Source organism: Dioscorea cayenensis, chromosome 4, assembly GCF_009730915.1.
Source record: "Dioscorea cayenensis subsp. rotundata cultivar TDr96_F1 chromosome 4, TDr96_F1_v2_PseudoChromosome.rev07_lg8_w22 25.fasta, whole genome shotgun sequence".
In the NCBI taxonomy this organism is placed as follows: Eukaryota; Viridiplantae; Streptophyta; class Magnoliopsida; order Dioscoreales; family Dioscoreaceae; genus Dioscorea; species Dioscorea cayenensis.
In genome coordinates, this window is record NC_052474.1 from 18,322,070 (window position 1) to 18,349,019 (window position 26,950).

The window sequence follows — 26,950 nt, forward strand, 5'->3', positions numbered from 1 at the left end:
TCAGCCCTGATTTTAGAATTCTTTTTATCCATCTTTTTCCCAACTTGAGAAAGGGCTTTAGCTAGGGTTTTAAAAGATATTGGCTAGGGATTTAGAGAGGTTCTACGGCTCTGACATCACACTCCGTTTGGAAGAAGGTTAGTAGGAGAGCTTTCATCGGCACCGATCCGGCTAGGTGTATCCTAGGCCGGACAAAGGGATCCTTGGATGAGTAGAGGACTCTCCACAAGACCATCGCCACGACTATCAAGGGGGTTTTCTATGGATTCTTTGCTTTTACATTTGATTTCATTGATTATAATTAGCTCAATGGAGAGCTAAGCCCCCTAGTGGGTACTTGGGTATGTACTTGGGTATTTGTGAACCCTAGGATGTATTCATTTCATTGAACCTCTTTATTATGCTTTCAATTAATTGAAAATTTATTTGAGTTCCAATCTTGAATTCTTAATTGTGTGAATACTCCCTTAGAGTGACACTAGGGTTGAGAGTTCTTGTTGGTAACCCTTGTGAGTGAGTGACACACCATGAGAGTTAGACAAAGATAGATTGGAGAGGGTTGAGAGGGTGAGTCGAGAGGCAGTGGAGCGCCCCCTTTCCCGTCCGGTGTGATTAATTATACCTCAATTTTCTCAAGTTTTTTGCGGTCATAGTGGAGTGAATGGGCTAAAAGATGACCTTCCGCTGAGGCTTAGTTGCGGGTGCAATGGAGTAAAGCGTTGAAGTGATTTTAGCATCTAGGGCTTAATTGTGCCTAGAGACCTTCCACCAGGACCAAAGGGTTATTGATAAGTGCTTGTGTGTTAAGATTGCGAAGTATTCTTTCCTTACAATGAGCATTACTTTTATCAGGTTTAAGCGCTAATACATGTGTGTTTGTGTTCTTTTGCGAAGGTAGGTTTGTGAAGATATGTTTTAAGAAAAGAAGCCAAAAGTAGATCGCGAATGCACTATTTGATGAAATCATGGAAGGAACAAATGCGAAGACACAAGTTGGGCTCAAAGATACGTGAATATGTGCCAACCTCCATGTATTCAAGCAATTGCAATGATTTGGAGGGGCACAAGGGCAGTCACATTTACGTATCCCGACTTGTGCATTATTAGCAAGATCGTCACTAATGAACCCGTTTATTGAAGAAGCGACGCGATCTATGGCATAAACATGTGCCCATTTATGTTGACTAGATGAAAAGTGGATTCAGGAGTGTTTTTGGTGGAGTATTGTAGCAGGTATTGTAGCAAAATCAATGTAGCAATTTACTATAGCAGTTACTATTTATAGCCCGTAGAAAATCAGAAATTCAGAGAACACACACAGGCGTGTGGAACATCCACACGCCCATGTGGATGCCCGATAAAAGCCGCGATTCAGCCCCGATTTCTTCATCTTTTCCCCTAACTTTTCTTCCACCTTTCCCCATCTTTGGAGGTGCCGGCGGCTAGGGTTTGGAGAGGCTTTGGCAAGGCTTTGGAGAGTCTTGACAGCCTTCAACATCGCATTTCCTTCGGAAGAGAGCTATTGGGGGAGCTTTCGTCGGCATCGATCCGGCGAGGTGTGCCCTAGGTTTGACGAGGGGACCTTTGAAGAAAACGTGGACGATCCACAAGACCTTTGACACGAACACAAGGGGTTTTCATTCATGGATTGCATCTCTTTACTTTTGATTTCATTATCTATTGTGTTTTGCTCCATGGAGAGCTAAACCCCCAGTGGGTACTTAGGCATTTGTGAACCCTAGAATGTATTCGTTTTATTGAATCTCTTTATTATGCTTTCAATTAATCGATGTATATTGTGAGTTCCAATCTTGTAGGCTTGATTGTTTAAATACTCCCCTAGAGTGACACTATGGTTGAGAGTTCTTGTTGGTAACTCTTGTGAGTGAGTGACACACCATGAGAGTTAGACAAAGCTAGATTGGAGAGGGTTGAGAGGGTGAGTCGAGAGGTAACGGAGCGTCCCCTTTCCCCTCCATTGTGATATATCCTACCTCCACGTTCCAAGAGTTCTTTGCGGCCATAGTGGAGTGAATGGGCTAAGGGATGACCTTCTGCTGGGGCTTAGTTGCGAGTGCAACAAAGTGAAGCGTTGAAGTGATTTTAGCACCTAGGGCTTAAATGTGGTTAGGGACCTTCCACCTAGACCAAAGGGTTAGGTCTATACATAGGAATAGGAATTATCACTTGGAATCGCTAGAACTCATTGCAATTCTATACGAGTGCGAGGTTGAGAGGTTATTCAATTTCTCCTCCGGGACATGTATAGAGTTAGGCGTGGTTGACCTTAGATTTTGGAACATGTATTAAAGGATCTCCATGACTCATTAAGGCATTAGTTAGAAAGCATAATAGGGGGTTGGCACTTGAAATGATTGTCCTAGGCGGAACAATATCCGGGTACCCCATTTATCGTCGATTGCCTCCCCTATCTTTTACTTGCACATCCTTTATCTTTTCTTATTTTCGTTTGCATTGAGTTTGTTTTCACATCACTTTCAACATATTTTCATTCTAGATAAATAGCAATATTGGTGGTTCTAAGCACTATTCCCTATCGATTCGACTACCCTCTCACCGGGGTATTATTACTTCGACACCCGTGCACTTGCGGTTTACACGCATATTCGATCGTGTCAGTTAGGTCGACATCTAGGAAGAGGATTTATCACTTGGAATCCCTAGAACTCATTGCAATTCTATACGAGTGCGAGGTTGAGAGGTTATTCAATTTCTCCTCCGGGACATGTATGGAGTTAGGCATGGTTGACCTTAGATTTGGGACCATGTATTTAAGGATCTCCATGACTTATTATTGCATCAGTTAGAAAGTATAATAGAGGGTTCTTGCAGTTAAAATGATTGTCCTAGGCGGAACAATATCCGGGTACCCCATTTATATCGATTGCCTTACCTTCTCCTTTACTTGTGCTCTCTTTCGTGTCCTTTTACTTTTGTTATTTCACATCTTGTCACACATATCACTATTGATCTTTAACTTAGTTAAGAAACAATTTAAGTGTTTTTATTCCTTACTCCCTGTGGATAAGATACCCCACTCATCTTGGATTTTATTACTTCGACAAACTTGTGCACTTGAGAGACCTACGCAAGGGGCGTTGTCAACAGCTGTTCAAGAAAAGTGATTTCCAGAGAATCTACACGGGCATGTGGAAATTTCACAGGCCCGTGCATTAGTTCCACAGGCCCGTGTGGGGAATCCATAGGGGCTTGTGGATTCCCGATTCCAACCCTATTTAAAGCCGATTTCAGCCCCGATTTCAACATTCTTTTCTTTATTCTTTCCCCAACTTGAGAGAGGACTATAGCTAGGGTTTAGAGGGGTTTTGTCAAGGCTTTTGGAGTGGTTCTCTGGCTTCGACACCGCACTCCACTTGGAAGAAGGTTATTGGGGGAGCTAGCAAGGCATGCCCTAGGCTTGACAAGGGGACCTTTGGAGAGGACGATGCCACTCCACAAGACCATCGACATGACTACCGTGGGGGTTTTCTATAAATTACTTGTTTTTACATTCGATTTCATTGATTGTAACTAGCTCCATGGAGACCTTGAATGTATTTGTTTCATTAAACATTGTTATTATGCTTTCATTAATTGATGTTTTATTTGAGTTCCAATCTTGAATGCTCCCTTAGAGTGACACTAGGGTTGAGAGTTCACCTTGGTAACCCTTGTGTGTGAGTGACACACCACGAGAGTTAGACAAAACAAGATTGGAGAGGGTTGAGAAGATGAGTTGAGAGGTAGCGGAGCATCCCTTTTCCCCTCCGGTGTGATTTATCCTACCTCCATTTCCTCGAGTTCTTTGTGGTCATAGTAGTGTGAATAGGCTAAGGGATGACCTTCCACTGGGCTTAGTTATAGAGGCAACGGAGTGAAGCTTTGAAGTGATTTTAGCACCTAAGGCTTAATTGTGACTAGGGACCTTCCCCCTGGATCAAAGGGTTAGGCCTATATTTAGGAAGAGGATTTATCACTTGGAATCCCTAGAACTCATTGCGATTCTATACGAGTGTGAAATCAAAATATTGTTCAATTTCTTCTCCGAGACATGTATAGAGTTAGACATGGTTGACCTTAGATTTGGGACCATGTATTGAAGGATCTTTGCAACTCATTAATGCATTAATTAGAAAGAATAATAGAGGGTTTTGCACTTTTATATTAATTGATTGTCTTATTTCTCAATTTTATTGTGCCTCTCCTTCTTATTTCTTTTATCTCTTTTTATATAAATCTCATTCATCATAACATCGATTTATTCTCATCATAGTTAGATAGCAATCATTGTGTTTCTATTCACTATTCCCTGTGGATACGATACCCACTCACCTGGGATTTATTACTTCGACACCCATGCACTTGCGGTTTACACGCATATTCGGTCATGTCACTCGACTAACCCGTGCACTTGTGGGTCACATGAAAGGGGCGTTATCAAGTTTTTGGCGCCGTTGCAGGGGAGTAGGCGTTTAGAGATACTTTGTACTTTGCTATCTTATCTATCTATTCATTTTATTTCTTATCTTCTTATTCTATCATCGTTCTAATTTTGTTTTATTTATTTTGGTGCATCTCCAGCTTATGACCCAAGAGAACCCTTTTATATTAATTGAAGGTGATACCGAACTTGAACGTACACTCAGAAGAAGGGGAAAAGAACCTGTGCAAGAACCGTCAAATCTAGATAAAGTGGAAGTCGAAGGGTCTGACAACATGGCAAAACAAAATGAATAACAGAGAACACTTTCTGATTATGCCAAACTGTCAGTATTGGGACAAAATCTAGCATTGTGCGACCCCCCATTACAGGTCCAAATTTTGAGTTAAAGCCAACATTCATCCAGATGATTCAGTCAGTCAGCTCAGTTCAATGGTTTGGTCGATAAAGATCCAAACAATCACATAGGGAACTTCTTGGATGTTTGTGACAAGCTAAAGATTAATAGTGTATTGGATAATGCTATCAGATTGAGGGCTTTCCCATTTTATCTCTAAGAAAGGGCCAAGCAGTGGCTTCATTCCTTGCCAAAAGCATCCATCACTACTTGGAATGAGATGGTCAAAGCTTTCCTTACAAGATACTTTCCTCCGGGAAGTCGGCCAAGCTTCATAATGAGATATCATCGTTTGTGCAGATGGAACTAGAATCATTGCCTGAGACATGGGAGCGCTTCAAGGATCGCTTGCGGAGATGCCCATAACATGGTTTTCCCTAATGGATGATTATTCAGATCTTCTATAATGGCTTGAATCCAAGTATGAGATAATTGCTAGATGCCACCGTAGGAGGTACAATGGGGAGTAAAACCCCTGAAGAGGTCCAACAGTTGGTAGAGGATATGGCCATGAACAGCTACCAGTGGAACGCATGAGAAAGGAAAAAGGTGGCTGGGCTCCATGAAATAGATGTAGTCACTTCATTGGTGGCCCAAGTGGAATCATTGAGTAAGAAGTTAGACCTTCTAACTTCTAATAGAGCGGCGGCCATGACTACTTTCACCGGGTGTGGTGGAGGACATGCTCTACCCGATTGCCCGATCTCTACTGGTGATGCATCTTCAGTAGAGAAAGTCGACTTTGTGGGTAATGCAATGAGGAACCAAGATAATCCTTATGGCAACACCTACAACCAAGGTTGGAAGAGTCATCCCAACTTTTCATGGAGTAACCAAGGGCAGCAAAAGGCCATGGCACCACTAGGTTTCCAACAACAACAAGCCCCGAACATGGAGAATAGAGTTTCAGGCTTTGAGACCTGGATGACCGATTTGGAGAAAGCCTTGACTAGATTTGTACAATCATCAGATACATGATTTCAATTAGTCGAGGACTACACTTTGCAACCACACCACTTTATTGCACAACCTACAGAACCAAGTGGGGCAAATCGTGAAGTCCCTATCGGAGAGACCACAAGCAAGCTTGCTGAGTAATACCGAGACTAATCCAAGAGAACATGTGAAGGAGATCACTTTGAGAAGTGGTAGTAAGGTCGAGGGTATGTTTCCAAGTGAGAAGACCAATGTTGAAGCACCCAAGGTCATAGAGGTTGAGGAAAGAGTGAACAAGGAGAAAGAGGTGGCAACCTCACCTTACAAGCCAAGAATCCCTTATCCCTTTAGATTGAAGAATGACCAAACAGATGAGCAGTACAAAAATTTTCTAGGTTTGTTTAAGCAACTACATATAAGCATTCCCTTTGTTGAGGCATTATCCCAAATGCCTAGGTATGCCAAGCTCTTGAAAGATTTGTTGACAAGCAAAAGAAAATTGGAGGAGAGTGCCTCCATGATTTTAGGTGCATCTTGCTTGGCGGTATTGCAAAAGAATATGCCGAACAAGAAGAAAGACCCAAGAAGCTTCATTATCCCATGCAATATTGGCAATTTAGATGAAGAGATGGCATTGGCGGACTAGGGGCCAGTATCAACATCATGCCATGCTCTTTCTTTCAGAAGCTAGGCTTGGGAGAGCCTAGGCCCACTCGGATGACTTTGCAATTGGCGGACCGAACGGTGAGGCATCCGAGCCGCATCACTGAAGATGTGCTTGTTAAGGTGGACAAGTACATATTTCCTATAGACTTCATAGTGTTGGATGTCGATGAGGATGCAGATGTTCCCTTGATACTTGGGAGGTCATTCTTGCGCACTTCCAAGGCTTTTATCGACATGGACGTTGGGAAGTTGACATTGAGGGTTGGAGATGACAAGCTCACATACCGCCTCGCTGAAGCCATGTGACATTCTCTTAACTTTGATGATACTTTATATTTTCTTGACAATACCGATGAACTAGCGATTTTTCTATTTATGGTAATAATAGATTTGATTATATCTTGGGACTAGAAATCTTAGATTTGTAAGCCAGTTTTGGCATTAGTTTACATTGTTAAGTTCTTTATTTGTTAGCTAAAATTTGAAAACTTATCTTTTTCACTAAATTTTGAATTTTCTCTTTTTTGAGTTTTCTCGTATCTTTCTTTGGCTCAATTTATTGTAAGCCTATTGGCTATGGAGGATTAGTCTTATAATAGTTATTTTTCCTTGAGTAATAAACCTTACTCCAGTTTCTATAAAATCCTGGTAATCTTTTGATGAACATTTTCAAGATTATCGCTGCATCAGTTTGGTGTCAGGGATGAATCGATCATGCCACCATGTGGTCAGGGATGCCCTACACAAAGGATGAACGAGATCTATGGGCATGATGATGATGCCTGATTTGAGCAGCGGGTTGGTCGCCTTTTGGACCATCGAGTGGAGTGAATGATGAAGGAGTTCACCAAAATTTTCACATCAATCGATGTCGTACGTCAAAAAAGGGACCAATGACTTCATCAAAGATGACTGTGGGTATTTTACTGACATTGCCCAGGCATGGCAGTGTGAATAAGAAGATCATGGGGGTGATGCTAGAACCCAGCACGATGTAGACAGGCGATGGGAATATGACATACTGGTTGAGATTCCAAAATTTCAAGGTGGACTTCAAGTAGAGGAATTCCTCGAATGGATGGCTATACTCAAGGATACTTGGAATTTAATGCGGTGCCCGAAGATAGGAGAGTGCCATTGGTGGCGATAATGCTTTACGGCCGCGCAACCGCATGGTGGCTGCAATTAAAACTAAGTCGCAGTAGGCTGGGGAAAGCAAAGATCAATTCTTGGGAGAAGATGAAGAAACACAAGCACTCCATTTTCTTGCTCCACAATTACTAGTGTTTGATTTTCAGCCACCTACATAATCTACACCAGGGCACTCATAGCATAGAGGAGTACACCACAGAATTCTACCAGTTGATTGCTCAAAATAAAGTCCAAGAATCAATAGACCAGTCAGTGGAGCGGTATATTAGGGTTTGCAAGTCCAGATCCAGGAGACCATCAACCTGATCGACCCAATCTCCATCTCGTTGCCCCATCAACAATCATTGATTATTGAGCGTCATTAGTAACGCTCAGTCCCTATGAGCTCAATGGGAGTGCTTGGAGGAAACATACCGCTTGTCATTGGTATAGGTGGTGTGACTCAAGTGGGGTTACTGCTGATCATCCCATGGAAACAGCCACTATGAAAGGGACCAATAGCAAAATCATTCAATGTTTTAATTGTCGGGAGAAAGGGCATCGTCAGGTAGATTGAAAGAGGTTGGGTAAAAGAGTTATTCTAGCAGAGGAAGAAGATGACACAATAGATTTAGGCCCGCTTGAGTTTGATGAAGGTGACCTCGATGAGAAGGTTGTTGAAGGCGATGTCGGTGTTGCCTTAGTTGTACGCAGGTCTTGTTTGACACCAAGTGGTACTGAAGACAATTTGCTATTAACCAACATCTTTCGTTGCACCTATACCATCCTCGGTAAAGTATTTAAGTAGGTGATGGATGCAAGTAGCTGTGAGAACATCATTTCTGAAGAGGCAGTGCAGAAGCTCAAGATCACAACCAAGCGGCATCCTACGCCGTAAAGATTGGACTGACTTAAGCAGGGATGTGATTTGACAATTTCCTAGCGTGCCTTGGTTGCCTTCTTAATCGGCGCCAAGTACAAGGATGAAGTGTGGTGTGACGTAGTGCCATGGATGCATATCACCTATTATTGGGGAGGCCTTGGCAATACGATTGGAGGATGGTGCATGACAGCCGCATAAACTATTATAGTTTCACCTTTGGAGTAGTAAAGATTGTGTTGGTGCCTAATAAGCTAGTGGAAACACCATCTTCTACCATTATTAACTCCAACCTATTGTCTTATGCACTGTTTGAGAGGCAGTTGGAGAATTCAAGAATTGCATTCATCTTGCTTGAAAAGACAGCATCATGAGCATAGAGACCTCAATAATTCTGAAAATTGTTCTTCCTCTTCTAGATGTGTTACAAGACATCTTCCCCACCAACCTAACAAATGGGCTACCACCCCTTCGGGACATCCAACATCATGTAGAGCTACAACTTTGCTCTGCCTTACAATATCGACCACACTACCAGATGAGTCCAAATAAACATGAAGAATTAGGCTATCAGATAGAAGAACTATTGATGAAGGTGTATATCCATGAAAGCATTAGCTATTATGTAGTTCGCGTCATGTTAACACCAAAGAATGATGGCACTTAGCTCATGTGTGTGGACAATATAGCCATCAAGAAAATTACTATCAAGTACCAGTTTCCTATTCCTAGTTTGGATGATTTGCATGGCCAGATTAGTGGTGCTATAGTGTTCACATGCCTGAATCTAAGAAGCGGGTATCACCAAATACATGTGCACCCTGGGGATGAGTGAAATATGGCATTCAAGACGTGTGAGGGGTTGTATGAATGGATGGTTATGCCATTTCGGCTTTTCCAACAACCCCAGCACATTCATGCAGGTCATAAATCAACTTCTATGACCATTCATTGGCATGTTTGTGGTTGTGTACTTTGATGACATCCTCATTTATAGCCTAAGCCATGAGATGCATCTTGTACATGTTTGAGATGTCCTCACTGCTCTTTAATCCCAACAGTTTTATATGGCCAGGAAGAAGTGTGTTTTCTTTATACCCAAGTTATTGTTTATCTGTTATGTTGTTTCAGGAAAGGAAATACAGGTGGATGAAGTGAACATCATGGCGGTGTAACAATGGCTAACTCCAACAAGCATCACAGAGGTGAGGAGTTTCCATGGCCTTGCTTCCTTTTATTAGTGGTTTATCTAGCATTTCAGTAGTATTATGGCACCACTCACAAAGTGTATGAAGGGTAGCAAGTTTCCATGGACAGATAAAGCAAATGCCGCATTCCGTATGATGAAGGAGTGCTTGACCATCGCCCTTATCTTGGCACTACCTAACTTTACCCACGTATTTGAGATGCTGTATTGAGCCAACAAGGGTGAATCATCATGTTTTTTAGTGAGAAGCTGTCGGGAGCACATTTGAACTATAGAACATACGACATCGAATTTTATGCTTTTCTTTAAGCTATCAAGTGCTAGAGCATTATCTAATTCACCGAGAGTTCATCTTGTACATGGATTATGACTTTCTACGGCATATCCATCAACAAGACAAGGTGTTCTCTCGTCGTGGCTAGTCGGTAAACTTTCTGGATGTATTTACCTTTGTTGTGAAGCATAAGGCAGTGGTCTCCAACGCATTGTGGATGCACTTAGTAGGCGTAAAAGCCATGAAGTTATGCTACGAGTCGAGGGACCAGGTTTTGCCTCTTTTCGTGATTTGTTTGTGACTATCCCATATTTTTCTGAGATTTTACTAGATGTAAAGGTTGCAAAACAGTAGCAATAATCTCTTTAATAAGATCTGATTATACAGATTTCTTACTATATGATGTTTTATTGTTCAGGGAAATGAACTCTATGTTCTAGAATGCAGCTTGAGGGTACAAATCATTAGGGAGTTACACGGCGAAGGCCACGTGGGAAGCGGTTGGATGGTCCTATTATTTCAGTCATCCTACTTTTGCCCGGGCATGCTCAAAAATGTTGAAATATTCATTCAACGGTGACGGATATGCCAAATATCCAAAGTTGGAGCAACCAAAGCTAGCCTCTATTTGCCACTATCAGTACCCTCACAGCCATGGATGGATATCAGTAAGGATTTTGTGCTTGGCCTGCCTTGAACTCAGTGTGGTAGTGACTTCATCTTTGTTGTGATAGACCACTTTTTGAAGATGGTGCACTTCATTTCCTTCAAGAAGACAACAAATACTATTCTTCCAGGAAGTCTACTGTTTCCACGGCCTTCCATCTTCCATCATCTTGGACCGAGATACACAGTTCCTCATGTACTTTTAGCATAGCTTGTGTAAGATGGTGAATACCCAACTCGGCCTTTACAGCACTTATCATCCCCAGGCAGATGGGTAAACTAAAGTTATCAACCGCTCATAGGGTATCTTATTGTGCTGCCTCATTGGGGACCATCTTAAAGGCTGGGACATGAAATTAAGTTAGGCAGAGTTAGCTCACAACCATGCTACAAATCATAGTACAGGATTCAGCCCATTTCAGGTGGTGTATTCAGCACCCCATCGTGTGCTCCTCTATTTTATTCCCCAACCAGCAAAGAACCAGATCAACGAGAAAGCCACTGATTTTGTAACAAGTTTACAGTACATTCATAAGACCATGCTTGACAACTTGATAGCTACAAATGCACGTTACAAGCATCATGTGAACCAGCACCGCCACCATGTTGAGTTTGAATTAGGTGATTTTGTTTCCGCTGTGCTGCCCATGGAATGTTTTTCAGTTGGGGACTACAACAAGCTTAAAGCTGAAAAAGATTTGGCCATTCAAGATCTTTGAGAAGCTCAACCCGAATGCCTATAGACTACAGTTATCAAGCCACATCCGGACAATAGATGTCTTCAACATCAAGCACTTCTTACCCTACTATGGTGATTTCTCAGACAATGATAGTTCATGGGCGAATTCTACCCTACCTAGGGGAAATGATGTGGTACGTATTGAGGAGTTGGCCTATGCTTTCATGAAGAGTGGAATCTAAACTACCAGGAGCATTTTGGTAATTGTCGGGGCGGCAGAGTTTAGTAGTTTTATGGGTCCTACTTGATGGAAAACAGGTTATCGAACACAAGTCACCAAAAATGTGGCCAAATTCCATCTTCTTGGCCTTCAAACAATGATTTTGCCATTTATGGTAATAATGGATTTGATTATATCTTGGGCTAGAAATCTCAAATTTGTACACCGATTTCAGCATTGGTTTTTATTTGTTAAATTCTTTATTTGTTTTTTGAACTTTGAAAACATACCATTTTGAAAAATTTTTTGAATATTCTCCTTTCATGGGTTTTCTCGTATCTTTCTTTAGGTCTATTTATTGTAAGCCTACTAGCTAGGGAGCATCAATCTTGTAATAGTTACTTTATCTTGAGTAATAAACCTAACTCCAGTTTCTGCCTAATCTTGGTAATCTTTGATCAACAGGTTCGAAGCCTTGTTACTTGCGTTAGTGCACAAATCAACAGTTTCAAGATTATCGCTACATCAAAACGCTTATTATACGTTTTTTAACTATAATCCCATATTTTTTAACTAAAATCCTAAAGTTATGTTTTATTTTCATAATGTCTACTATTTTTCAATCAAAACGCTTATTATACGTTTCTTTTCGGAATGTCTCATATTTATCGGATTTCAATAAAACCCTACCCCTATGTTTTATTTTTCGAATATCTCCTATTTTTCAATCAAAAACCTAATCCTATGATTTCTTTCAGAATGTCTCCTATTTTGTAATCGAACCCTAATCCTATGTTTTCTTTTCCGAATGGCTACTATTTTTTAATCAATCTTCTAATGCTATATTTTCTTTTTGGAATTTATGCTATTTTTGAATAACAAAAATAATCCTATGTTTTAACGCTAATGCTATGTTTTCTTATAGTAATGTCTCCTATTTTTCAATCAAATTACAAATCAAATGTTTTCTTATCTAAATGCCTCATTTTTTTTAAATCAAAACCCTAATTATATGTTTTCTTTTCGTAACACCTCCCATTTTTAAATAGGAATAGTAATCCTATGTTTTCTTTTTAGAATGTCTCCTACCTTTCAATCAAAACTCAAATCCTATGTTTTCTTTTCTTAATGTCTCTTATTTTCCAGTTTTGGTTCAAAACCTAATCCTTCTTTTTCTTTTCAGAATGCCACCTATTTTTAATCAAAACAATAATCCTATGTTTTCTTTTCGTAATGTCTCATACTTTTCAATCAAAACCATAATCCTATGTTTTCGTATTTAAATGACTCCTATTTTTGAATCAAAACACTAATCCAATGTTTTCTTTTGGGAATGTCTGCTATTTTTGAATTAAAACATTAATCATATGTTTTCATTGTTGAATGTCTACTATTTTTGAATCAAAACTCTAATCCTATATTTTCTTTTCTGAATGCCTACTATATTTTAATCAAAACCTTAATCCTATATATTCTTTCTGGAATGTCTCTTATCTTTCAGTTAAAGCCGAATATTATCTTTTCTTTTCTTAATGTCTCCCATTTATAAGTTTTGAATCAAAACCCTAACCTATGTTTTCTATTGTGAATGTATTTTTCAATCAAAAACTAAATCATTTCTTTTCTTTTTGGAATATCTGCATTTTTTTGAATAAAAACACTAATCATATGTTCTCCTTGCGGAATGTATCATATTTGCGTATCCCAACTTGTGCATTGATAGCAAGATTTTCACCAATGAGGCCTTTGATTGAAGAAAAGTTGTGATCTACGGCTTATTTCATTTCAGAGGGTCTTCAAGTTTTCAATCAAAACTCTAATCCTATGTTTGATTTTCGAAATGTCTCCTATTTTTTTTATTTCTAATCAAAACACTAATCCAATGTTTTATTTTTGGAATATCTCCTATTTTTCAGTTTTGAATCAAAACCCTAATCCTTTTTTTTCTTTTTAGAATGCCTCATTTTTGAGATAAAAACTCGAATCCTATCTATTATTCATGGAATATCTGTTAGTTTTTAATCAAAATCCTAATCCAATGTTTTCTTTTAGGAATGTTTCATATTTTTCAATAAAAAAAGTAATCCAATGTTTTGTTTTCGGAATGCCTCATATTTTTTAATCAAAACCTTAATCTTATGTTTGTTTTGGGCATGTCTACTAGTTTTAAATCAAAACAATAATCCTATGTTTCTTATAGTAATGGCTCATATTTATTTAAATCAAAACCATAATCCTAAGTTTTTCTTTCGAAATTTCTACTATATTTGAATCAAAACCCTAATCCCATGTTTTCTTTTCATAATGTCTCCTATCAATCAATCAAAACCTGAATCCTATGTTTTTCTGTTTTCAGTGTCTCTTATTTATCAGTTTTGAATCAAAGCCCTAAGCTATAATTTCTTTTCGTTATGTCTCCTATTTTTCAATCAAAAACATAATCCTTTCTTTTCTTTTTGAAATGTCTTCTAGGAATGTGTCATTTTTTTAAGTTTTGAATAACAACATTAATCCTTTATTTTTTTAGGAATGTCTCCTTTTTTTATTTAAAACCCTAATCCTATATTTTTTTTTTGGAAATCTCTACTAATTTTTAATCAAAACCTAATGCTATATTTCCGTTTTGCAATGCCTCCTATTTTTAAATATAAATCCTAATCCTATGTTTTCTTTTCGAGAATGTCTCCAATTTTTTAATCAAGCGCCTAATCTTATGTTTTCTTTTCGGAATGTCTCCTATCCATCAATCAAAACCCTAATCCTATGTGTTCTTTTCGAAATGTCTGATATAATTCAATCAAACCCTAATCATATTTTTCTTTGGGAAATGTCACCTATTTTTCAGTATTTCATCAAACCCCTAATCCTATCTTTTCTTATAGTAATGTCTCATATTTTTCAATCAAAACCCTAATACTATTTTTTCTATTAGGAATGTCTACTATTTTGAATCAAAATACTAATCCTATGTTTTCTTAAAGTAATGTCTCCTATTTTTTAATCAAAACCCTAATCCTATGTTTTCTTTTCGGAATGCCTACTATATTTGAACCAAAACCCTAATCCTAAGTTTTCTTTTCGGAATGTCTACTATTTTGCAAACAAAACCAGAATTCTATGTTTTCTTTTCTTAATATTCCCATTTTTTTAGTTTTGAATGAAAACATTAGTCCTTTGCTATCTTTTCGGAATGTCTCCTGTTTTTTTTAATCTAAACCCTAATCCTATGTTTTTCTTTTCAATATGTCTCCTATTTTTTTGACTAAAACCCTAAAACAATGTTTACTTTTCGGAAGGTCACCTAAATTTTGGTTTTGAATCAAAAACCTAATCCTATTAGTTCTTCTCCAAATGTCTTCTAGTTTTGAATGAAAACTCTAATCTTATGTTTTTTTCGAATGTCTCCTCTTTTTTTTTTTTAAGTTTTGAATCAAAACGCTAATCCTATGTTTTGTTTTCAGAATGTTTATTTTTTTTTTAGTTTGGAATCAAAAACTCTAATCCTATGTTTTTTTTAGAATGTTTGGTTTTTTTTAACATTAAAACCCTAATTTATGTTTTCTTTTCATAATGTCTACTATTTTACCATTTTGAATTGAAACCCCAATGCTATGCCTTAATTTTGGAATGTTTCCTATTTTTTTATTTTTTAATCAAAACCCTTTTTTTTATGTTTTCTTTTCGGAGTGCCTCCTCTTTTTGAAACAATGTTTTCTACTCGTAATGTCTTCTCTTTTGAATCAAAGCTCTAATCCTATGTTTTCTTTTTTGAATGTAGCCTATTTTTAAATTTCAATCAAAACCTTTATCATATGTTTTCTTTTCGGAATGTCTCATATTTTTCAATCAATACTCTAATCCTGTATTTTTTTTAATCAAAGCTCTAATCCTCAATTTTTTTTTAAGAATGTCTCATATTTTTCAATCAAAACCCTAATCCTATGTTTTTCTTTTGGGAATGTCTGCTATTTTTTAATCAAAACCGTAATCCTATGTTGAATGTCTCATATTTCTACTCGAGTCTTGGGAAATCTAGTGATATGGAGAAGTAAAAAAGCAATCTGTAGTTGCTCATAGTAGTGCAGAAGCAGAGTTTTGTGTTGTTGCTCAAAGAATATGTGAAGGGATGTGGTTAACTAGATTACTAAAAGAGCTGGGAGTGGCTTATAAGGAGTCAGTTAAGCTTTATTGCTATAACAAGGTAGCTATAAACATTGCTCAAGCAATGCATGTTGAAATTGATAGACATTTCATCAAGGAGAAAATAGAGAATGGAAGTGTGTGCATGGTCTACTTACCAACCAAACAACAAGTTGTGGATCTGCTAACAAAGAGTCTATCAAAACATGGATTCATGAAGTTATCAAACAAGTTAGGCTTGATCAATATCTATGGTCAAACTTGAGGGGAGTAATAGGAATCTTTGACTGAGATTAAGGAAAGATCATGTGGCTATTTAATTTTAGGGATTTAGAAGTTATATTTAGAGATTTGCTAACAATTTTGTTAGCTGTAAATAGCTGGGTATCATGTGTGATTACGCAGGTTTCTAGGAGATTTTATTCTTTAATTTCTTTCCTTGCATAACTAATTGTAAAGGCTGTAGTTACCCTATATTTCTATAATCTCTTAGTGATGGAGTATGAGTGACTGTTGAGTTCCTATCAACTTCAGTTTATAAACTACATACATACAAAAAAAAAATTAAAAATAATTTCTCCATATGCCTTAAGTGATATTCTAGAAAGTATAAACATAAAAAAATAGATTAAAGATAATTCCTCTATCTTATGTAGATAATTCATTTGTACCATTATTTATATATATATTTTAGTATCAAATTGTTTCTATTACAGCTGGTTCGCATGAGAACTCCGAAAAACATACACATAAAGTCTTTTACCCACTTTATCAAGTATAACTATGAGGAGGGAACTAAAATAAAAGTAAATGATATAATAGATAACAAAGTTAAAACATAAGCAAAAAACTTAACAAATCTTATTAGAATAGGATGATTTCATGCTAATTATGACAGGAATGAGAAATAACTCAATAAGACTTCGGTAATACAAATCATTTCCATTAAAGTCAAAAACTCACATGTATATATTTTCAGAATGTATATTAATTTACCCACAATTAATCCACCCACAAAAGACCACTTATTATTTAATGCCTCTTTTACATTTAAACGTACGATAGTCTCTAAAAATTTAAGAATTTTTTTCTTATATTGGTCACAATCAATTAAATTAACATATTTAAAAATTATTTTAATACCTTGCATACAATAAAATAAAATAAAATAAAAAGATCAAAAAGATCAATGACTCCCGGTGAAAATATGACAACCTTTGGCGGGATACAAAAGTCATAAATACCATAATTATTAAAACTACCTCCTCTTCTAATATTAAATAATTTCATCGGCACAAATACTAATATGAAGCTAATGGCCTCTAAAATTATTGACATCGGATCCTTTACATAAAGTGTTCATTTCGAAGTGAACCGAAATTGAGCCCTACATCCCCATAAGATGATGACACAAGTGCATTGAGCTATTAACTCCATGCTTGTGTACGTCTGTGAATTTTCTTAATAGGAGGTGCTTATCATATATTTGTAAAAAAAAACAAAATTCTACTATATATATATATGAGAAAACATAATATGGGGACATTCACAGAATGTTCGAAGATTACAAAAAGATAGAGAAAGACAAATAGTAAATATTGTAGAGAGGGAAAGCAACAAGAGCATGTATAGGGATCAAAACCATGATAATGGTGGTAGGGTGATCAAGTGAGAGGGTGTTTGGTTTTTTTAAAAATTGTTTTTGGGGGGAGGAGGACGTGCAGGGTAAATGAGTTTCGATGGCTTAAATTGCATGAGTATTGTTCCAATGAATAATCCAATGATCCAGATTTTATCATACAGTTATTACCGTACATCTCACTTTTTACGGTCTATTCATATTGTTCATTGCACTTACTATTTATAGAATTTACTATTTATGAGACTGAGAGCTGTTCGATTAGGAATAACCAGTGATCTATAAATGTTCATTGATATCAAATCTCTGAATGTTCACAAATGACGCACCCAATATATGCTCTCTCGATGGAAAGAGGATTTTGGAAGAAGGCATTTGGATCATTATCAGTAGGTGCCTTACCAATGAACTACTTACCTGGACTAGAGGGAGACTAAAGATATCTTTCTTATTTTAAGAGAATTGGTAGGATGCTTTTTCCTCCTTTCCCAAAACAAGTAATTCATCTAGGGTAGCTCTCTCAGTTGGTTAGCTAGTGTCATTGGTCTTCGGCTTCTAGCTTTCAGAAAAGTAGCTAAGTCATCTTAATCCAGTGATGACAACTCCTGAACTGCACTAGGAGAAGTGCTCAATCCCATCGCTTTGTCACTCAATCCGTTACTTCTTCACTAGGAACCTGTTTTGGCTTGAGCTTAATATTCGGAGATATATATCCACATCTAATATTTTAAATAAAACCTTACGCATATTATTTGATTAACAAAAGTTCATCACGTAATCAAAACAAATAGATAAATAAAATAATGCACTTAAATCCTTTAGATTAAATTTAAAAAATCATCTAATTTGATTAACAAAAGTTGACTGCATCATTCACCATGTAATAAAAATAAATAGATAAATAAAAAATGCACTTAAATTTTTTAGATTAAATTAAAAAATTCAACTAGCCCCCTACACCTAACCAATAATGTCATTAGAACCCTAAAATATACAAAATTTAAGAGCTTCATTACTGATAATTCAAATACCTTGAATGTATCTTGTGCGCTTGACAATAGTATGTGCACATAAATTTTATTTTTGTATTATTATTCTCACTTTCTAGATTTCTTAGCTAAATATATCAAATGCTATATAATCCATCTCTGATAAGTGCTTGTGCGATATGAATGCGAAGCGTTCATTCCTTATGTTGAGCATTACTTTTCTCGGGTTTTTTCATTAATATGTACGTGTGTTTTTATGTTACTTTCGTGCAGGTAGGGTTGTGAGGCCTAGTATGAAGGAAAAAAGCCAATGTGGATTGTAATGCACCGATTTTGGAGGAAATCTTGCTAAGGGTCAAACGCGAAAACATAGGTCGGGTGTGAGATGCTAGAGTGTGTGCCAACCTCCTCATATTCTAGTTGGCACATCCATTTGGAGGGGCACAAGGGCAGTCACACTCGAGCATTCCGACTTATGCACATAGAAAAAGAGCTCCACCAACTTGTCTATCATTGAAGAAGCAAGTGATCCACGACGTGAACGTGTGCCCGTTTCCGTTACCATGATGATAGTATGGACTCGGGAAGCTATTCAGGCCGGGTACTGTAGCAGGGCACCGTAGCAAGGTACTGTAGCAGCACTATTCACAGCCGGCCGAGAAAATATGAATTCAGAGAATCGACACGGCGTGTGGAAATTATCCACGCCCGTGTGGAAATTCCACATGGGCGTGTGAAAAATCCACAGGCCCGTGTAGTCGCCCGACTCCAGCCCTATTTAAAGCCGATTCAGCCCCGATTTCAGCATTCTTTTTTCCATCTTTTCCCCAACTTGAGAGAGGGCTTCGGCTACGGTTTTGAAGGGGTATTGGCTAGGGTTTTAGAGAGGTTCTATGGCTCCGACATCGCGCCTCGTTTGGAAGATGGTTATTGGGAGAGCTTTTCGTCGACATCGATCCGGCAAGGTGTATCCTAGGCCGGACAAAGGATCCCTTGCGACGAGTAGAGGACTTTCGACAAGACCATCGACACGACTATCGAGGGGTTTTTTTTTATGGATTCATTGCTTTTACATTCTATTTCTTTGATTGTACTTAGCTCTATGGAGAGCTAAACCCCTAGTGGGTACTTGTGTATTTGTGAACCCTAGGATGTATTTGTTTCATTGAATCTCTTTATTATGCTTTCAATTAATTGATGTTTATTGTGAGTTACAACCTTGAATGCTTCATTGTATGAACATTTCCCCTAGAGTGACACTAGGATTAAGAGTTCTTGTTGGTAACCTTGTGAGTGAGTGACACACCACGAGTGTTAGACAAAGCTAGGTTGGAGAGGGTTGAGAGAGTGAGTCGAGAGGTACAGGAGCATCCCCTTTCCTCTCCGACTTGATAGATTATACCTCCGTTCCTCGAGTTCTTTGTGTCCATAATAGAGTGAATGGTCTAAGGGATGAACTTCCGCTAGGGCTTAATTGCGCGTGCAACGGAGTGAAGCGTTGAGGTGATCTTAGTATCTAGGGCTTAATCGTGGTTAGGGACCTTCCACTTGGACCAAAGGTTTAGGTCTATAATTAGGAAGAGATTTATCACTTGGAATCCCTAGAGCTCATTGCAACTCTATGCGAGTGCGAGGTGTTGAGATTGTTCGATTTCTCCTCAGGGACATGTATAGAGTTAGGCATAGTTGACCTTAGATTTGGGACTATGTAATGAAGGATTTCCACGACTCACTATTGCATTGATTAGGAAGCATAATAGAGGGTTCTTGCACTTGAAGCAATCGTTCTAGGCGGAGCATTATCCGAGTACCCCATCTTTATCGATTGCCTTACCTTCTCCTTTACTCATGCTCTCTTACTTGTTGATTTTACTTTTGAGAATTGAATTATTGTCACACTTATCACTATTGATTTTTCACATAGATAAGAAGCGGATTAAGTGTTTTTATTCCCTACTCCCTGTGGATTCGATACCCGCTCATCTGGGATTATTACTTCAACAAACCCGTGCACTTGCGGGATATACACAAGGGGACCTTGTCAATCTCCCATCTCTGGACATATTTATACACACTTGGAGAAGAAAACACTACTATATAATTGTGTATTTGTAGTGGTCATAAATCTCTATAAAAGGCCTTAAGTCCATTGCAAAAGGCCTATTGTAGTGGTTTGGCAGCCGTTGCATCTGCTTCCGTTGCAATAGGTTATTGCAGCGGTTTGACATCGTTGTCTAAACACCAATTAACATTGACTTTTGTAGCAGTTTGTATTTATGCAGTGGTTGCTTCATATACCCAGTGGTTTATTTTGCAATGATTATTTTATATAATACAGCGGTTTCACAATACCAAATGCAGCAGTTTTCTAGCATCTATTGTAGCGGTATTGTAATATCTATTATAGCAGTTCAATAATACATTTTGCAGCGATTTGGTAATATTTATTGCAGCGGTTTGCTAATATATGTTGCAGTGGTTTCGTAATACCTATAGCAGCAGTTGTGTAAAAACTATTGCAATGATTTCCTCGAATCTATTGCATTAGTTTAGAATATCTGCTGCAATAGTTAATAAATTCTATTGTAGTGGTTTTATAATCCTGTACCATTTTACAAAATATTAATAATTCAATTCAATAAAATTATAACATCAGCAAACATTACCCTAAAAATGTAATAAACACTTAGAGTCAAATGAACATTAAAATTGACAAATTAAAATATTCAATAACATACAAATTCAAGGATAAAACCAGTTAATACAAAACAATTTCGAAGTTAATACAAAACAAGTCATCTTTAATTTTTTGGGATTAAAACTAATTGAAAGTATAACATCATCATCTTCCACATAGTGAGATATACGGAATAAAAAAACCCCTCAATTCTAAATCTTCACCAATAGAGAGAGATAGAGTATAACAGGATCACAATCAACAAGTAAGGCTTGACGGTGAGGGAGAAGAAGAAGATAGCAGAGACGTTGATGCCTATCCCCACCGATTGTCTGCTAGAGAAGAATGAGATGAAGCTCGGACAGGTGATTTGAAGACCAAATCCTAACATAATAAAAATCCGATGCAAAGACAAAATTCACCATTTATTTACATGCAAAATGAAGATGTAACCATAAAGTAGAGATTCTGATATGAAATTAGCTTCGATTTGGAGAAACCTTTTTAGGGTTAGACAAGCAAAAGACAAGCAAAAAATAGAGGAAATTCGTATAAATCCAGACAATGAATGAAATGAACAAATCAAAGAAGGGAAGGGTACTGACCAGGGTGTCATCCAAATTAGCAACAAGAATGAACTTGCCATTGGGGGAGAAATTAACGAATAAGAAGACGATCTTATCATCAATTAGGACCTTTAGGCAAGCGCTAGAGTTAGCATCCCAGCACTTGAACGTCCCATCTTGGCTCCTGGATATAATTAGAGAACCATCATGGATGAAGTACACAAACATGACCGAAAGGTTGTGAGCATCCATGGAATGAAGAGAGCGGCCGGTCTTGATGTCCCAGACGCAGATGGTGTGGTCAAACGAGCCGGAGATAATGAGATTGGAATGGTGATTGAAGTTCTTACAGAAGACAAAGTCAGAGTGACCGCAGAGGACACAGACGCACTTGATGTTTGGCGTCCCAGATGCGGATGGTGTGGTCATCAGACGTGGAGCAAACATAGTGGGAGTCAGAGGACTAGGTGAGGTCGGAGATACCCTCAGAACTGCATGAGGAGATAATGATCTGGCTGAGGGATTGTATGGACCACACGATTAGGGTTTTGTTGAGGGATGCGAAGGCAAAGTGGCGGCCATCATCGAAGAACTTTACATACGAGGCGGTATGGCTGGAAATTAACTTTAACTTTAACTTTAACTTTAGCTTGAACCTTTTTTTTTATGGTATTTTTAGATTATAACATATATTTAAAAAAATTTTACACAATACAAAAACAATATATATTTTTACACAATAGATAATTATTTGCAATTATGAATTAATTTTATTTTCTTCATAATTATATGCCTTATGTTTTCTTTTTGTGTACGTACCATTAACACTTTGTTGTTGTCTTCATATATTTGATCTATTTAATAACAACTTATATTGATTTGCATTATATATTAAATTTTTTTATGTAGTGCATTTATTTGTCATAAACAAAATATTATCGTAATTTCCTGTAATCCATATATATCTAGTGATATTGATTATATTTTCTTCAAAATCCAAACAAATTTGTCTCAAGATGATTTTGTGAACCATATTATATCATTAGAAACTAACTTCATTTTAGAGATAAATATATTAATTTATTTACATCAAATAGTATATACTTATACATTTGTATTTATATTTTAGAAGTTTTAAAGCGATAAACCTATATTTTGACTATAAAAGTTTCTTTAATTCTCATACAAACAATTAATAAAAGAACTAATTACATATCAATATTTAAAAAAATTAATAAATCATATCTGCATTATTAGATATATTTTAAAAAAATAATATTTTTTATTTATTAGTTTTATTGATTTTGTCATCCATAAGTATAAATTTTATTAAACTTATGCATTATTTTCACATATGCAGCAATTTTAAAAAACGCTACATATCATAACACATACGCAGTGGTTATAAAAAACCACTACATATTATAATCCATAAGCAGTGGTTATTGAGAACCGTTACATTACAATGCATATGCAGCGGTTACGAACAACTGCATTTTTTAACATATACAGCCTACTGCATATCTATCTCAGTATGCAGCGGTTTTTATAATGGATTGAGTCAAGTGTAATACTTACTTTGGAAATTGCCTGCAATGATATGAAATCGCTACAAAACTGCTGCAATAGATAACCTATTGCAACAGTTTTATAATCGCCACAAAGTAACCGTTGTATAAGTGCAGTTATGTAGTAGTGAAACAATATAGAAAAATTTAATTTTTAAAAATAAAAATTTACTTTTACAAAATGGTACATTTTTATTGCCAACATTTTAGTGTAGCTTTTAATAGAGTTGCAAAATGTTGGTTGTAACTTAGAGAGGGTACATAAAAAGATTTATTTTTATTTTTATTTTATTTAAAATGGACAAACTAGAGTGCGCAGGTGCCAATTTAACAACAGTCGGGCATTAACTGTGAAAGTGCATGTCACCCGTACTAAATCACACAACCATCTGATGGCAATTTTGTCGTTAGATAAACACAAAGCTATTAAAAGAAACCAACCAAAGCTCCCATCCTAAAGCTTTTCCTTATCATCTAATATTCTACTATTATACTTGCCATATTGTTAGACTGACTCTGGTGTGCACAAATAATAAACTAGCATTCTTAAGCCCTTCATTTTAGACTCCTTCTCTTGTCCATAATCTCTTCTCTTCTATTTCCTTCTTGCACTTCTTTGGTCTTCATGCCAGGCTTTGAAGAAAACCAAATCACTAGAAGCATCAATAGCAGTGCACCAGAATTCCTCCTATTTCATGCAAAAATAGAAGAAAAGGAGAAGCTACCAAACTGTAAAGAGACATCTAAAGAAAGCAAGGCAATAGAGAATGATATCGAGACTATGGGTAGCACTGGCAATCTAACATGTCCTCGATGGAAGAGCAAGGACACAAAATTTAGCTACGCCAAAAGTTTTAATTTCAATTTTTTGAGCAAAAGAGCTTATAGCTAAAATAAAAGAAAGAACAAACAAAACAAAAAGACAAGAAAATCAAAAGAAGAGATTGTGATTGGGACAGATCTCTTCAATCCAGTTTGGCCTATCTAAGCCTATGAAAAAGAGACACAATTGCAGGTTAAGGCTTCCATAAGCAGCAAGTTTATCACCAATGGTGTTCTCCTCCCTAGAATATTAGTGATATATGTCTGGGAAGGCTTTTATCAGTAGCTTTAGATTCTTGATCAACTCATTAGATCTCCAGGAAATATAGGGGTTAAAATTTTGACTTAGCTGAGCGACCCTTAGATAATCACAGTAAATTCTGTCTTGATTTCAATTGTTGTCTTTGCAAATTTGAAGAGCTTGGTAGATAGCCACTACAAGAAAATAGGGGAATCAGGGACGGAATATTTCTAATCTAATTTTTCCATGGGTGAAAGTTAATATCATTAATAGATTTTGTAATGGAATTCCAACGGAAAGAATTTCTCATCTACCGAGATATTAGTGATGGAATATTATATTATCACCAATGGAATATTCCGTTGTTGATATGTTCCGTTGGAATTGCGTTGGTGAACATTATTAAATTTTTCTTAAGCTTTAAAATATTCTTTAAATATATTTGTAATAGAATCTTGAATTATCACCAACAAAATTTTTGACTACACCAACGGAATATAGTATTATCACCTACAAAATTTTTGGATTTTTACCAACGGAATTTGATATTATCACCAATGGAATTTTGTATTTTTGACAAACGGAATTGAGCACTTTTACCAACGGAATTGTTTACTATCACTAACGGAATTCTTGTATTATGACCAACAAAATTTCTTATTATCACCCACGGAATTTAGTATTATCACCAACGGAATTTTTACATTATTACCAACGGAATTTGGTACTATCACCAATGGAATGTTTTATTATCACCAACGGAATTTATCACACTTACTAATAGAATTTTGTATTATCATCAACTGAACTTATCACTTTTACCAACGGAATGTTGTATTATCACCAACGGAATTTCTGGGTTATCACCAACGGAATTTGGAACTATTACCAATGGAATTTTTGGATTATCACCAAATTTTGTTTTTAATTATATTTAATTATATTTAATTATATTTAAAAATACAAATTAAATATATTCAGAAAAATTATCTATATTTGCATGAATTGTAAATATCATATTTATAAATAATTTTCACTTATATGTTTTATTAATATTATTTTTATAATATTTTAAAAAATGTATACATTTGACCGGAGTTTAAAAGAGAAAAAAACCGCAAAATCCTTGGACACATATATTCCATTTTGTGAAAGTATATATTTAATATGAATGTAATAGTAATATATTATTTGAAATTTATATTTTTATTATTCATTTTAAAATTTTATTTATTGCTTTATTTAATAATAATATTTTCCATATTTTACAAATATATTATTAATTGCTTTCAAAATAACATCAATTTTAAAACTAAAATTTATTGATTGTTTTTAAAATAAAATAAATTTTAAAAAAATAATAAATGTTTGGATTCCAAATCGATCCCGAATCCGCTTGAAAATAATTAGAGATCGACACATTTTCAATGCGTCAAAAACATGCCTTGGGATATGTGCCTCGATGTGAAAAGCCACTTGATGCTATCCATAGCATGGAAGCTTAGTAAAGCGATCTGACTTGACAGACTCTCTGACCCCCTACTTGAAAAATGTAGGTGTAAATTACATGGCCGACATTGCTGGGGCTTGGCTTTAAATTGAGGAAAACCGAATATGTGTTCTATTATTTCAATCATTCGGAGAGCCAGTCACTTTTGCATATCGTTGTCAGAGCCATGGCATCCAGACATCAACGTGGACGAGCTTCATTGAGGACCAGAAGACAGAGAGTGGAGAGGTACCTATTAGAGCAGCAAAGGAGGAAGGAAGAAGAAGAAGCTCGAGCTGTTGCTGCTGTTATAGTGACTATTGTTGCCATTGCTGCTGACAAGCAAGATTTAGCTCAAAAGGTATCACAAGGAACCCCGAGCTCCACAATGATAAAACAACCTAATTTGGAACCCTGAGCACATGTCTTAGTGCCTCATACTAACCTAGTGGTGAGCATGAACACTAGAGACTTCATCACAATCGTTGTATTTGAGCTTCAAGATATCTACATGGAACGATACCATATTGAATCACGTAAGATACAGCAACTACGTAGGTGGTATGGAGTACTCGGGAGATATTGCAACAAATTATGACTATGCTCATGCAGTTCTTCAATATGGTGCAGTTGATGAGCAAAGGAACCGTGATGGACGACACCAAAGGCGCTAGGCTGAATAGAGGTTTAATATGTGTTAACATCTGTCCTGTTTGTGATCGTTGTTGTTGTATTAGAGTTGTGCGTGTTCTTTCTTTGAGTGTATTTTACAACTTTCCTTGTTACCATTGCTCTCTTGTGTTATTAGTTCAAAGCCAGTTATGATTGAAGACTGTGTGTTTTGATGTATGTCTATATATGTTAATGATATGGAATTTAGTAACTACTATTTATTTAAATAATTAAAAATAAAAACATACAATCAATTAATTAAAATATGATCTATATTTTTTGAATTATAAATCAAAATAACATCAACTCAAAGGTAAGGCCAATGAAGCAATTGCTTTAGGCCCTTTATTTTTATAAATCATCATCTTTAGATTTATTTTAATAATAATTTTAAACACTCAAATTTTGAAAGACAATCAATATATAATTATCATAATAAAAAAACATTTTAATTTAATATTTATTCAATGTAATTTAATCTTAGTTAATTTTAAAATTTGAAAATAATACAGTAATATATTAAATATTTTATTTATTTTATGTAATACCATATTTATTTATTTTATATTATTTCCTATAATTATAAAAAAATATAATATGAATGCAATATATAGTGTTAATTTTAAACT

At 36.3% G+C, this 26,950-nt stretch overlaps 1 non-coding gene and 1 pseudogene across 1 annotated transcript; both read right to left on the minus strand.

Moving 5' to 3' along the window:
• Positions 1-25,738, minus strand: part of LOC120258733 — a 46,894-nt pseudogene extending 21,156 nt beyond the window's left edge.
• On the minus strand, positions 5,127-5,233 carry LOC120259703. The gene has a single exon (XR_005536259.1). It is a non-coding gene; the product is annotated as a small nucleolar RNA R71 (small nucleolar RNA).
• Positions 25,739-26,950: the final 1,212 nt, after the last annotated feature.